Source organism: Aythya ferina, assembly GCF_964211825.1.
Source record: "Aythya ferina genome assembly, chromosome: 22".
NCBI classification, from domain to species: Eukaryota; Metazoa; Chordata; class Aves; order Anseriformes; family Anatidae; genus Aythya; species Aythya ferina.
In genome coordinates, this window is record NC_140320.1 from 7,480,787 (window position 1) to 7,492,970 (window position 12,184).

At 42.3% G+C, this 12,184-nt stretch overlaps 1 long non-coding RNA gene across 1 annotated transcript; it reads right to left on the minus strand.

Moving 5' to 3' along the window:
• Positions 1-209: 209 nt before the first annotated feature.
• Positions 210-2,840, minus strand: LOC311422550. Its single transcript, XR_014685410.1, has 3 exons — positions 2,613-2,840; positions 971-1,127; positions 210-891 (listed from the first exon to the last, which is right to left on the minus strand). It is a non-coding gene; the product is annotated as an uncharacterized lncRNA (long non-coding RNA).
• Between the last annotated feature and the right edge of the window lie 9,344 nt (positions 2,841-12,184).

Consider the following 12,184-nt stretch of genomic DNA (forward strand, 5'->3'; position numbering starts at 1 on the left):
CCCATTCCATGCTATGATGTATCGAACCACTTACTAGAAGATTAAAAAAAAAATCTAAAAATATCTTCAAACCACCTATTTACATTACTTTACAAATGATATTTTAATACAAACTTGATTTCAGGGTATTTAGCCCAGATTTTCAAAGAAGCAGCAGAGAAGCTAACACAGAATATTAATGAGATCTAAGTCTCAAACACTGAGGAACCAATCCTGAGCTAGTAAAATCCTCTAAAGTTTCTTGTTTTGATGTAACATAACAAAAGCAAGACTTGTTTTTTCTGATTCATGTGCAGTGGAGCTGTATCCTGTAGTTTCATCAGAAGAGAGTAAAAAAATACTGAGCCTAAGTAGGACCACTTGAATCTGATCTGAAGTTACTAAGAAGTGGATTGTTTTGGTGATAACAAAGTGATTCAGAGTGAACTTGCATGGAGGTTTGCAACAAAACTTGTTTTGGATGCCTTGCTGTTCTGAGATTAGAAATAAAATTTAGAATACAAGCAGAAACTGGAAAACAAAGGGCTTCAGCATAAAAGCTCATCTAATGTGATCTAAGCCTCAAGAACCCCAAAGGAAAGAAGAAGTATTACCCCTCACAAATCATCTGATATGTGGTGCTTAACCCATGCCCTGCTGCCTCCCCTGGGAGAGCTCCTCAGAGCCAAGCCAGAGCTGTGTAATTCAAGGATTTGTGGACTGGGAAGGGCTTTATCCAGAGAATACATCCAGCAGCAGGAGCTACAGCAGCTTTTGGAATTTTTCTGATATCTAACCAGAGAGTTTGAGATAAATACAGTGAAGCATCCACATTGTTCCAGATGTAAAGGCAGGCAGAGACTGGTTCTGAGCTGTTTCTATAGATGGTCCCATCAGCAGCCTGACGTTCCCCTGGCAAGAGGAAAAGAGAGCAGAACAGTTTGGCTGCTTCTGGTCCCAGCTGCAACCAGAAATGTGTGCTGCCACAAACCTGCTCAGGCTCTGTAGGAAGCACCAACCCCTGGCAATTCCTAGTGGAACAGGGCTGCTCTGATGTCCAGGGAGGATTTCTGTCTTCCCTCAAAAGGGCAACCATGAGCAGTGCAGTAATTCCACAAATATTTCAGGACATCAGACACAATTACTTTCTTCCAGAGGGGAAAAAAAAACAACAAAAAAAAAACCTGCATAAATCCTCTTGGATCAGCATCCTAATTTTCACAAATTATAGTCAGCTGGTTTCCAGTGCCTTCATCAAATTGGCAGCCTACAGACCTGCTGCTGGGGTTTGTCTGGCAAAATGCTCTTGAGCTTCATAGCAAAATTGGTTTCTTTCTGCTTCCCTTGCCTTCCTGTCGATCACTAGCTGCAGCAGCGCTCCTTCAGCCCCCAGCTAGAAGCAGCATTCGCACATGTGCAGGCAAGCTCTGCTCCAGGAGCCATGGCTTGGTCAGAGGAGCTCACCTTCTGTGTGCTCTCCCGCCCTCACTCATGCCTCTCAAAGACTAGTACTCCTCTTGAGCTCAGACACATCATCAATCCCCTTTCCGTTCATTGCTGAAAACTTTAATCCTTGAAGATGAGAGTCTTGCAGGTTCATCTACAGTATTTTTCTTTATTTTATCTTCAGCTTTGCTGCATGAAAACTTAAGAGCAAAACTCTCTGAAGTGGGATGGTGCAAGCACCTACTGCACTGCTGGCAGCTGCAAAATTACAAATATAGCTGCTCCAAAATGCTTGCAGAACAAGCTTCTTTCCATTTTGGCATAAAGTTCTTTTTTTTTTTTTTTTTTTTAAATGAAAGATACATTTCCCCCCCACACACACATTTTTTTTGTGAATATAAGTTCCAGGTTTTCATCAGCTCTAGACAACAGGAGGTGCATGGCCCTCCTAATGTTCTTAAATGTCTTTGGCTGGTTGATAACAGACTTGCCCTCTGTTTATTACCTCCTCATTATGTGTGTTTGTACAGCACCTTGCACAACGAAGCCTTAATCCCCAGCTCATGCCCCCAGGTACCGGTGCAATAATAAAAACAACAGGAAATGAATTTGCTGAGCTTATTTCAGAAAATAAGTGTTACTCAGTAAATACAAAGCTATAGACTCCAATCTGTTCTGAGATGATTTTCCTTGAAATTACACTTAATGTTCTCTGCAGCTGTTTTTTATTAAACACGGGAAGGTAAACCAAACCCCATTTATGTATGCAAATGCCAAAAAACAGTTTTTAAACAAATTACTAGAGAAGCCTTTTTGGCAATGTACAAAGTAACCAGTGGGCTATGCATCTGGTGCGTAGATTATTGGTTTGGTTAGAACAGAGCATGAGTAATGTTTTAATTTCCATATCATCATCCAGAGAAAGAAATATATTTAAAGTTGTATTTGACAATGCAGGTCCACTCATGTAACTGGCTTTCTGAATTTTAACCCTCTCTAGACAATTCATTCTTTTATTGCTTTGAACTGCTATGTAACAAGATACTGCAAAGTAAATAAATTCAATTATGCTCCTCAATGAAATAAAAATAGCTTGTACCTCTGATAAGTTTTTTCACGTCTAGTGCTTCTTAAATCACATCTCAAAGCCCCTTATAAATCAAAAGCAAGATCTGGATTACACGCACCAATGGGGCTCTGTTATCCGGATATCTCTGCCGTTTAGTCAGGTGGAAAATACTCCATGCCTATGAAAATTCTGCAGAGACTTAAACCCATTTGATATCATCTCAGCTTATTCAAACAAACTCAAGGTAAATTAGCATCAAACACAATTTCAAACAACATCAAATGCTGTCAGGCAGATACTCTACAAACCTTGTCACCCATTGGAAAACTTCCTTGCTCTGCACCTCCCCAGCAGCACCCTGCTAGAGGCAGCAACCTCAGGGCTGCGGTGAGGCTGTTTATGTAGCCTTGCCTGTGCTGCTACAGGTAACTTCAGCTGGTGTGGCTTCATCTGATTAAACTGAGGTCACCTGAGCTCAACTGCTTATTTCTTCTGAAGCAGATAGGGGTGCTGGCACAGATGGCTTTGTCTAAAGACATGAGGGGCTTAGCCTCTGACACGGCCGGTGCTGGTCACATACAGAGGCAATGTGCTCATGGGGTCTCTCTGGAGGGGTCTGACTGTTACCTTGCTTTGCAAAATATAAGCCAAGTTTAAGCTAATGTCAATGTTGTCCACAAGTTGAGCTCACTTGATATTTTCTGTTTAATTAAAAGAGTGTGGCTGCCACACAATGGAAAATTTCCACATCTCACAGCATCCTGGGAGGTGGATTCAGGGGATGAAACTCTCTTTGGGACAGGGAGACAGTACACAAATGTATGGGAGAGCTTAAACGGGTGCCCAGGTTCGTGGTAGCTGCTTGCCAGAAGTGAGCTGCACCCAGAATTGTGACATTTTCTTAGCAGATGTAAACAGGGAGAGTGCCTTGTCTGGGACACCTTCATCCATCAGGGGAAAAAGCGCAGCCAGCACCCCCTCAGCCTCCCTCATCCCACCACACATTCCTCCTGGCCATGTTTCCGCTGACTTAGCTGAAACAATCATTGCTGACCAATGCATCACCTTTGACTCTGTGGCAATTTTATCCAAAAGAAACAAAAAACTACCTGTTGATCCCCAAAGTGACAAAATTATCCAGGCCTTAACAGCAAGCATGGGATAATAAAAAAAGATTACGTCAAAGTCCTTAAGGGATCGTGCTGAAGATTATTTCTCTGAACCAATTAGGCGTATGAATTAATTTCCTGAGTGGATAATGTTTTGTTAGAAAACAGTTTTTGTAGAGACTCTAGTGTTTGCATTGCTTGTGATTTTTTGGTCAAATTTGTTGTGGATGCTGCCATCACACCAGGGAGAAGATTTGCTTAGTCAGGCTCTTTTTCTGGAGTAGCTCTTCAGTGGTTTTGCTAGAAATAGACAAAATCTAGGTTATACAAAAAGAAGGATTCACTGCTAAAATTTAGCACCTGACTCCTAATGCAGGAACTATCCGGTAGTTGTATTTCAGTTCTTAGGTGCTTTGTGAAGATACTGCAAAGATATGCAGAGCACCAGGAGCAATGCTAACACTCCTGCTTCTTGCACCCTCTCTGACACTCACCCAAGGCTTGGGGAGCACGTTCACACTGGACACAACTTTCAGCTCCCTATCCTCTAGAAAACTTTGCCACAGGAACCGCAGGGTGGTGGCGACCTCACCGTGGAGGATGAAGGTGCAGTTATTTAAAGGTATTTGTGTGCTTGACAGAAATACTGTGTGGACTTGCACTTAGAGCAATAAAATCAGGAGAATCCTGCCCCAGACTGTGCACCTGGAATTTATAGGGCTGTCCTTCCCTCAGATTTCTATGATTCTGGTTCCTCTCTGGAAATACGCAGCTGAACAGCCCACTGCTGAACTCAGCACGCCCTTCCTCCCTCAGAGGAATCAATAAGTCAGGAGAACAAAAAGGACAAAACACAAAAATGTGACGTGAGCGTGTATCATGATCCGAAGGAACTGGAGTCCCTGTTAGCCTGTATGTCAGCACCTTCCTCCAGAAGCCATCCAGAAAGAGAGAAATGTTTTATCTGGGGAATCTAAGCCAATCCTTCTGGCTTCTCATATAGACTCTCTTTCAAGTGTGCTCCTTGGCTCCCTGTGCTGCTGGCTGCAAGCCAGAGATTTCTAGACCTAATCCACAGCTCAAAGCCTCATTTCCTCTGCTGCTAAACATAGCAACTGTCCACGGTTCTTCAAGGGATGGTAACGGGAGCTTCAAGTGCTCTGTCTCTGTCTTTTCATAAGAGTAAACTTCCCTGCGTCCTTCAGATCCATGGGATCCTATGTTCCAAGCCCATTTTTGATCCTAGCCTTGGGAGAAATTCAGTTTTGAAATGCCTGAGCTTCCACCTAGGTCAAAGCAGCAGGACGAGCAATCTGCAGACAGCAGGAGGTATATGAAAGCAAGCGGAGGTTCCTGTGAGCCACGTAAGGAGTATCAGGAGCCAACAGCAGCAGCATACTAAAGAGCTGCCATGCCTGATTCCTTAGACTATAAAGGTTTGTCTTAGCAGGCTGCACACTATCTCCTGTAAACGCCGGGAGAAGTGAGACTGTTAATCAGCCTAATTTGTTTGTTTGATTTTCTTCTTTTCCTCTACCTTACACCTCAAGGATACAATTAACCTTTGCTTATAGTCACAGGTAGGCACTTTCCAAGAGGATCTGAACTATTACACGATTCCCCGAAAAGCTATTAGCTACTAAACTCTGTATTAAGAGCCTCGGGCAGAGCTCATGAAAGAATAGGAAAGATACCTCCTTGTTTAGAGGAGGCTGGGTCCCTAAGACCATATATAGGAGTAGCATGGGACAACTACAATTTAGTTTATGGCATGGTATTTAGCCAAAATGACCTTTTAGAGTCATTTCTATGAATGACTCGTCTCCTGCAGTGCCTTTCTGGGAAGCTCTGGCCTCAGTGGGGATGCACTCCTCGCCAGGCTGATCGGTTACAGATGAACAAGCACTCCGTCAAACAGCTTGAGTCGAACTGTGAACTCCAATTGGAAAGTGACCAATAAAAAGAACAGAGAAAAATGCTCTTCTGAGTTTACCGTAACTGTTGTTTTTCTGTAAATTGCACTAAATGAGGAACTGATAATAAGACTCTGCAGCCTTAATGAAATTACAAGTGATCTATACCTGTGTCTCATGTGTCTCCAAGCATAACAGCTGAGCTCTTTTCCAAAGCAGGGTGAGAAGGTGACTTTGCATATTTGCAGATCACAAGTTTATTTTTATGAGATGGTTAGTAGGGGTCAGCAGCACACTTGCAGACTATAATAACAACAGGAGTGATAGGAAGAGTTACTTTTGTTTTGAAGGAGAATGTCTGGATGAACATGCCCGTATTTCCACTGTTGTTTCCTGCATGCTAATCTCTGTATGCAAGCAGGGACAGATGTATGTTGCTCATCAGCTCAATAAAACTTTTCCATTCTGCTAACTTTCCATAAGCCCATTACATAGGCAGAGGCGTTATTTCTGCAATTGATTTGTGTCTGCAACAGCATAAAATAAAAGACATGCTCTTAGTGAAAAGAGATGAGAGGACGAATCCAGCATTTGATGTACTGGCTAGAGTAGTTCTCTAGCTCTGTTGTCTTGACACAACCAGGAGTGTTTATGTGAGTGGGCTTGAGAGCAAAATCTTCCAAGTTCAGCAGCGCTCAGGAGCGGCCTGACCCACCTGCTGCAGGAGTGGGGTTCCTGAGATGTAGAGGAGTTGGGTTTTACTTAAAAGGTCACCAACTTCTCCATCCAAAATTTATTCCTGGACTCAGTCTGTTACTGTAAAATCCCCATGAGGCCTGTATTTACTAGAAAGTCAGTCTGACCTAGCTGGAGTCTGATAATAATTTATTAATAGCTTATATTAATAGTTTTATGAAGGAAATGTTTTACAGAGACAGCAAAATGTTCAAAGACTTTCAGTAACACCAGCTGTTGGAGCTGTAAATGTTGTGAACAGAGTCCATCTGATCATATTAAGGGTTCCTAGTCACCCACAAGATAGAGATGGTATGCGAATAAGATGAAATGAACTGTGATGTGCCCTCTTAAATACATGGCTATAGGATGCTTTTTTTTTTTTCTTTTTTTAATGCAAACGTGTTTGCTGGCAGACACACTGGGACAGATGCCTGCTTGAACCTTTGCTCTTTGGACACAGGGAACCCTCTGTTTTTGCATTCATCAGTTATTTTTCAGTAGTGCTCTGCGCTGCCTGAACTGCACGAAAATTAAGCCTTGGCAATGTTGTTCAGTTTGCTGAATTGGCCTGGTTTCCTGAAAAACTGAACCAGATCACAGGAGCAGAAGTGATACCCATAATAAAAAACCACCCCCATTCTGCAGCAAGATCTAGGAACCAAATTCGCTGGCCAAAGCTATATTTTTTTTTCTGCTTTTAATTTTGATCCCTAAGAGTGCTGAAGCCTGCAAACAAGGAACAAGGGGACCAGGGGCTGGTGCACAGGCAGGCTAGGCACTGGGTGGCTGCTTCTCCTGGCAGCTCCTCGCCTTGGCTGCGAGCAGCGGAGCTGGAGCAGCCATGGTACATATGCATGCTACTTTTAAATGCTCCACAAAAAATATGGCCCTTGTTTATTGTTGTAGTTATAATGGCTTGTCATTTAGATGGGCCTGTTTAAAATTTATACCCACTTAATATCATTTTATTATGCAGTTAATCACAAGGAAGAATAAAAAGGGAGAGGGCCTGAATGCCTCTATTTCATTTGCTTAATAGAGCACTTCAAGTGGGAGGAGCAAAAGAGAGTTTGCTATTAATTTATTTTAGTAGTATAGGCTATATTTAAGGATTTCCGATGGTGCTACCAAATAATGCTACTCTGAAAAGCCTTAAAGTTTCAATTACTAAACATGAAAGGAAACAGGACTCTTCAAGATAAAATTAATCCCTCTGGGAAGGAAATATAGCTCATCTCAAGTGTTGTAGGACTTTTCTTCCTAGGAAAGTGGCCCTCTTGCTCATTCAGGTCATCCTTGGGACCAGTGGTTTCCTCTCCCTGTGCTCTGCTCCTGCTCTTTGACACCACTTTCACACCCCATGTTAATGCTTTTGTTTTTACATTTACTGCCCTTTCATTTGTTGCCACTTAACCCAGGTCAACATCAACCGGCTGTAACATAAACTGAGAACAATTAATGTTTGCAGCACGGCCCTATTACTGCCCTAGAGCCTCAACACCACTGGTCCTCACTCACTCAGCCTCATACAAACTGACACGAAGAGCAAGGGCTCCAGACCTTTTTTTTTCTCCTGGCTTGTAAACTTGACTGCAACCCACCAAAATATCCTCCCTTCCTCCCGAGGGGTTTTTCTTCTTTCCCTTGTCTCTATGCTCTGGGGAATTTCTGTGTTGGCTCTGTACATTGCTCCCTTTAGGACAGGAAGGGTACATGGCTGTGGGCCATTTGTGAAGAAATATCACTGCTCTCCTTAGAGGCACCATTTACCAGGGAACTGTAATAAAGGCGCTGATCCCAGCATGGCAAGGCACCTGGATTGTCTGGCTGAATGCCTCCCAAGCTGTGGTCCCCAGATGCTACACCAAGCGCTCAAATTCAGATCACTTCTACTGCATTGTCCAGTAACATTTGGGCACTAAGAATCTGAGGCGGTCTGTGTGACCTGGTAAAGGTTGGTAGTAGCTTTTGGTCCCCAAAGCTTAGGAGACTATTTCAGGTTATTCCTTAGTACAACAACTGGATGACAACTTTGGCAACAATTTGGAGACATCTTTGAGAGATTTTTAGTGCTGATGGATGATATACAAAGAGAGATAAAGTGATGCAATATTGGATGTCTCTTCTGAGCTTTAGGGTAAAGCAAGAGGGGGAAAATTCTTTGATGTCTGGGATCTTTGTCCCTTCTAAGCAGCTTTACTTTCATCTTTGTATTTTATCTCTTTTCTTTAATGAGATTGTCCAAAATCTTTGAAACTTACACAGCTCTTTTGCTGCTCTCCCTGGGATTTGGGAAGGTTTTACAGGAACAGATTAAAAATACCTTTTGATGAAATACAGTTTGTCTAGTGAGACCCCTGACCCCTGGCGCGTGATCTGTGCCTGAAAGGAAAGGGGAGCACAGGACTCACCAGCCAGACCTGCCCCAGATGCACAGCCTGGCACCTTTACTGCTTCTCCCAGAGCCAGACATGCCCATTCCTTTGGCTCCTGGGCCCAGTGCTCAGGAATTTTGCACACAGAAATAAGAACTGGAGTTACAGGCGCAGAATCTGTGACACTTCTTTCGCTAAGCATCGTTTCTGCATCAGCCACTATCCAGTCTTAACTTGGAAATGGGAAGACCAGGATATACCTGCTGGGAACAACTAAATTTTTGGTGGATTTGTTCACAGGGAGCACCAACCTGAAACCCACCCACAGGACAAAAATCTGTGCACCTGGCCTGCTGGCATCTGCCAGGAAAAGCACAATTTCTTGCCAGGTACAAACACCAATTCCCAACATAAAATGATGCACTTGCAATTTACTCCTAACTCTTGAATAAAAGTTTTCTTGTTGGAAAGTATTCGGACTTCAAAATTTCTTGATTGCCTGGTCACATGCAAATTTTCCCTCCTTGCTCTTCCATTTTCTCTTACCCATTGTTATGTCCTGTTGTAAAGCAGACTGTTTGTTTCCTAGGCACCCTTAGCCAAGTCAGAAAGAGTTCGTCTAGAATCCACACAGAAAAAAAATGAAATCAAACATAATCCAGCAAAAATTTGGAATACCTGGCTGCTTTGGTTTAATGCTGATTTGAAGCTGAATAGTACTGGTGAAATGCTTCACCGATTTCCAAGAAATTCCTCCTGAATTCTCGCTTTTATTACCCACCATCTGAATCACAGTTGGAAAGAGTGTGGGAGGTGCTGGTAGGAAGCCTCTTGGCATTGCAGCCAGCTTCTGCATTGTGGGAAGAATGCATTTGTTAGCAAACTTCTTCCTGTAGATGTCCAACAGCCCTCCTCTGCCTGAGCTCACCCTCTCCGCTCAGGCCAAGGGTCTTTTGGGGCCGTACCGATCACACTGTGGGATGAGCAGGCTGGATTATATCACAGGCTTCGCTTGTCCACTGATCCACCTGCCACTATGACAGCTCTAGAAGAAGCCACTCAAACATTTAAAAGGTGGTTTGAACACTGTGAGGAACTTGGGTGGGGATGGGGACGCAGATTCCCATGGGTCACTCAAGCTTGGAGGAAAATTATTCACAAACGTGAAAGATTTTGTTTCACTGAATCTGCCTACTTGCTGTTGTCAGAAAAATTCACAGAGGTACAAACAGAAACACTGTTCCTGGAGACACCTAAATGCATCATGCTCAAAATGAAGGGTGCTTTAGAGGGGACACGTATTTGCCTTGCTTTTACTCATAGATAATGTCTGCCAGTAATTCTGTTTCATGCTATGAAGCTTGTAGCTCTGATTATTCCCTGTAGACTAGGTCTTTATAACCACTTGGAGATTCAGTCTTCAAAACACTAAAACAAACTGAGGCCGTTATGCTTCATTCCTCAGCTTTTCCTCTGGAAAGCTGAAATGACAGCTTTTCTCCCACTTTGTTACTGTGCAGGCCCCTGCCATCACCCCAAGGTCTCCTAGGGCTTCTCCTGACACCTTTACTGCATCTATATGCAATATTTTATGCCATATGATTCTGATCTGGCATGATATCCCTGCAATTATACATAGCTGTTGGTTGTCCTTTTAAATAAAGGCTGTGATCTTCATTTAATTTCTTTCCCCTTGTCTTCTAAATAAAGTAAAAATCATGAGACCATAACATCTGCTTTTGCCTGCTTCACTCCAACAAGACAATGATGAAATTCAAACATTAAAGGCAGAAGGAATTATTTTGACCCCATCTTCTCCTTAGGGGGAATTGAAGAAAACCATCTTGACTGGGAACTTCATCCCTCACCTCATGCCGCTGGTCACTGCATCCTTTCCTAGTGGGGTAGGCAGTTTCTTCAAAAGTTTTCTCAGGGATTAGCATCAGTTATGTGCATAAAAGCAGTGAGTGAATAAGCTGTGGCAGAAACAGAGTCATGTCCTGTTATGCTGTCCTTTACCTACACTGCAAATATTTGGCATAAGAGCCAGGCTATTTTTAATTGTCTTCAGAGCATCCAGCAGCATGGAAATAAACTCCAAGAATGAGAAAGCATCAGCTTGACTTTCCTGGGTAGAGGGAAATAAGTCATGACTCAGTTTTACTCTTACACCTGTGATAAACTTGGCAATATTTTTTATGATCTTCTTTATTTCAGCGAGGAACTCTGCGCAAGTATCAATAAAAATAAATATATATATATAAATCATGGAACTAATGTCTTTGAGCAGATGTGCATGGTAGGAAAGAAGGAAGAATCTGGGACAGAAAGTAAAGAGGCAACAAACACTTAATGCACTTGGCTTTCTAATAGCATTTTTGGATTCCTAGCACATGGTTTTGCCTGTCTCATTATAATTTGGTTTTGTGCCTAAATTTTTAATGCTGCTATGGTCTCCCAAGCACTACACTGAATTCTACTCACAACAGCCCCATGCTAAAGTGACATGTAACCCAGTTCTGAGTTCAGATAGATGTACCCCAAGATCTCAATTTCATTGAAGCAGTAAATGGTGATTTTTGAAAATATATTTCTGTGCCTTATTTAGTGCCAACAATGCAAGAAAATCACCCCTAGGGTGTTCTTTTAGATCTGCAGATCTAACTATAGGTCTATAGATATATGGTTTATAACTCCAGATTTTGAGTCTCCATTTAAAAATACAGTCACATCCTCCATCCTGTTCTAGTTACAAGATTAATGGTCCTCCCTTTGAGAACTTCTAGGATTTGTTTTCTTACTTTTTAATGATGCTGCTAGTGTGGGACTGGTCAAATGTCTTCACTCCTTGCTGACCCAAAACTTCCACCTATGAGGAAAATGTTATTGGTATCTACAACTGGGAGGGGGAGCAAGGAAACCCACTGGAGTATTGCCTGTGCACCCAGAATGCCCTAAAGTACAATCTTAACACCAAAACCGTCAGGTAGAAAGGTGGAAGACTCTCTGTGAACTGCCAGTGTTTCCATAAAATATTTATTTATTTATTTATTTATTTATTTTGCAGGGGACCGGACTTGATGGTATAAAAGGCCTCCTGTGGCTCTCTGTTGTGTGCCAAGGAAGTATGTGACACGGAGGAAGGGTCTATAAATTAGATTCCCTGAATTTCCCACAACATGCTGCTAGTCCCTATTTATTGTACCAGTACAAGTACTGGATATCTCTTCGGAATGCAAACCAGTTTGGAAGGAAAATACTGTAATAATTTGCACTTCATTCGTTCTCATCCTCCTCTGCTTTTTGTATCAGACACCTTTTTAATTAGAATTCTGTGATAATGAAATTTTGCTTGGGGAAAATTGATTTTGCTATTAAAAAGTTACTCTAAAGTAACTAGGATTTGAAACAGTAATAGGTGTGAAAGACCAAAGCAGAAAATAAAATGTATTTGAACATAATCATATTATGGTTTTCCATTAGAACTTAAATTATGTGTTGAATACAGCAGCTTTGAAAGAAGTACTTCCCAATCCTCACCCTGAAAAGGACCGG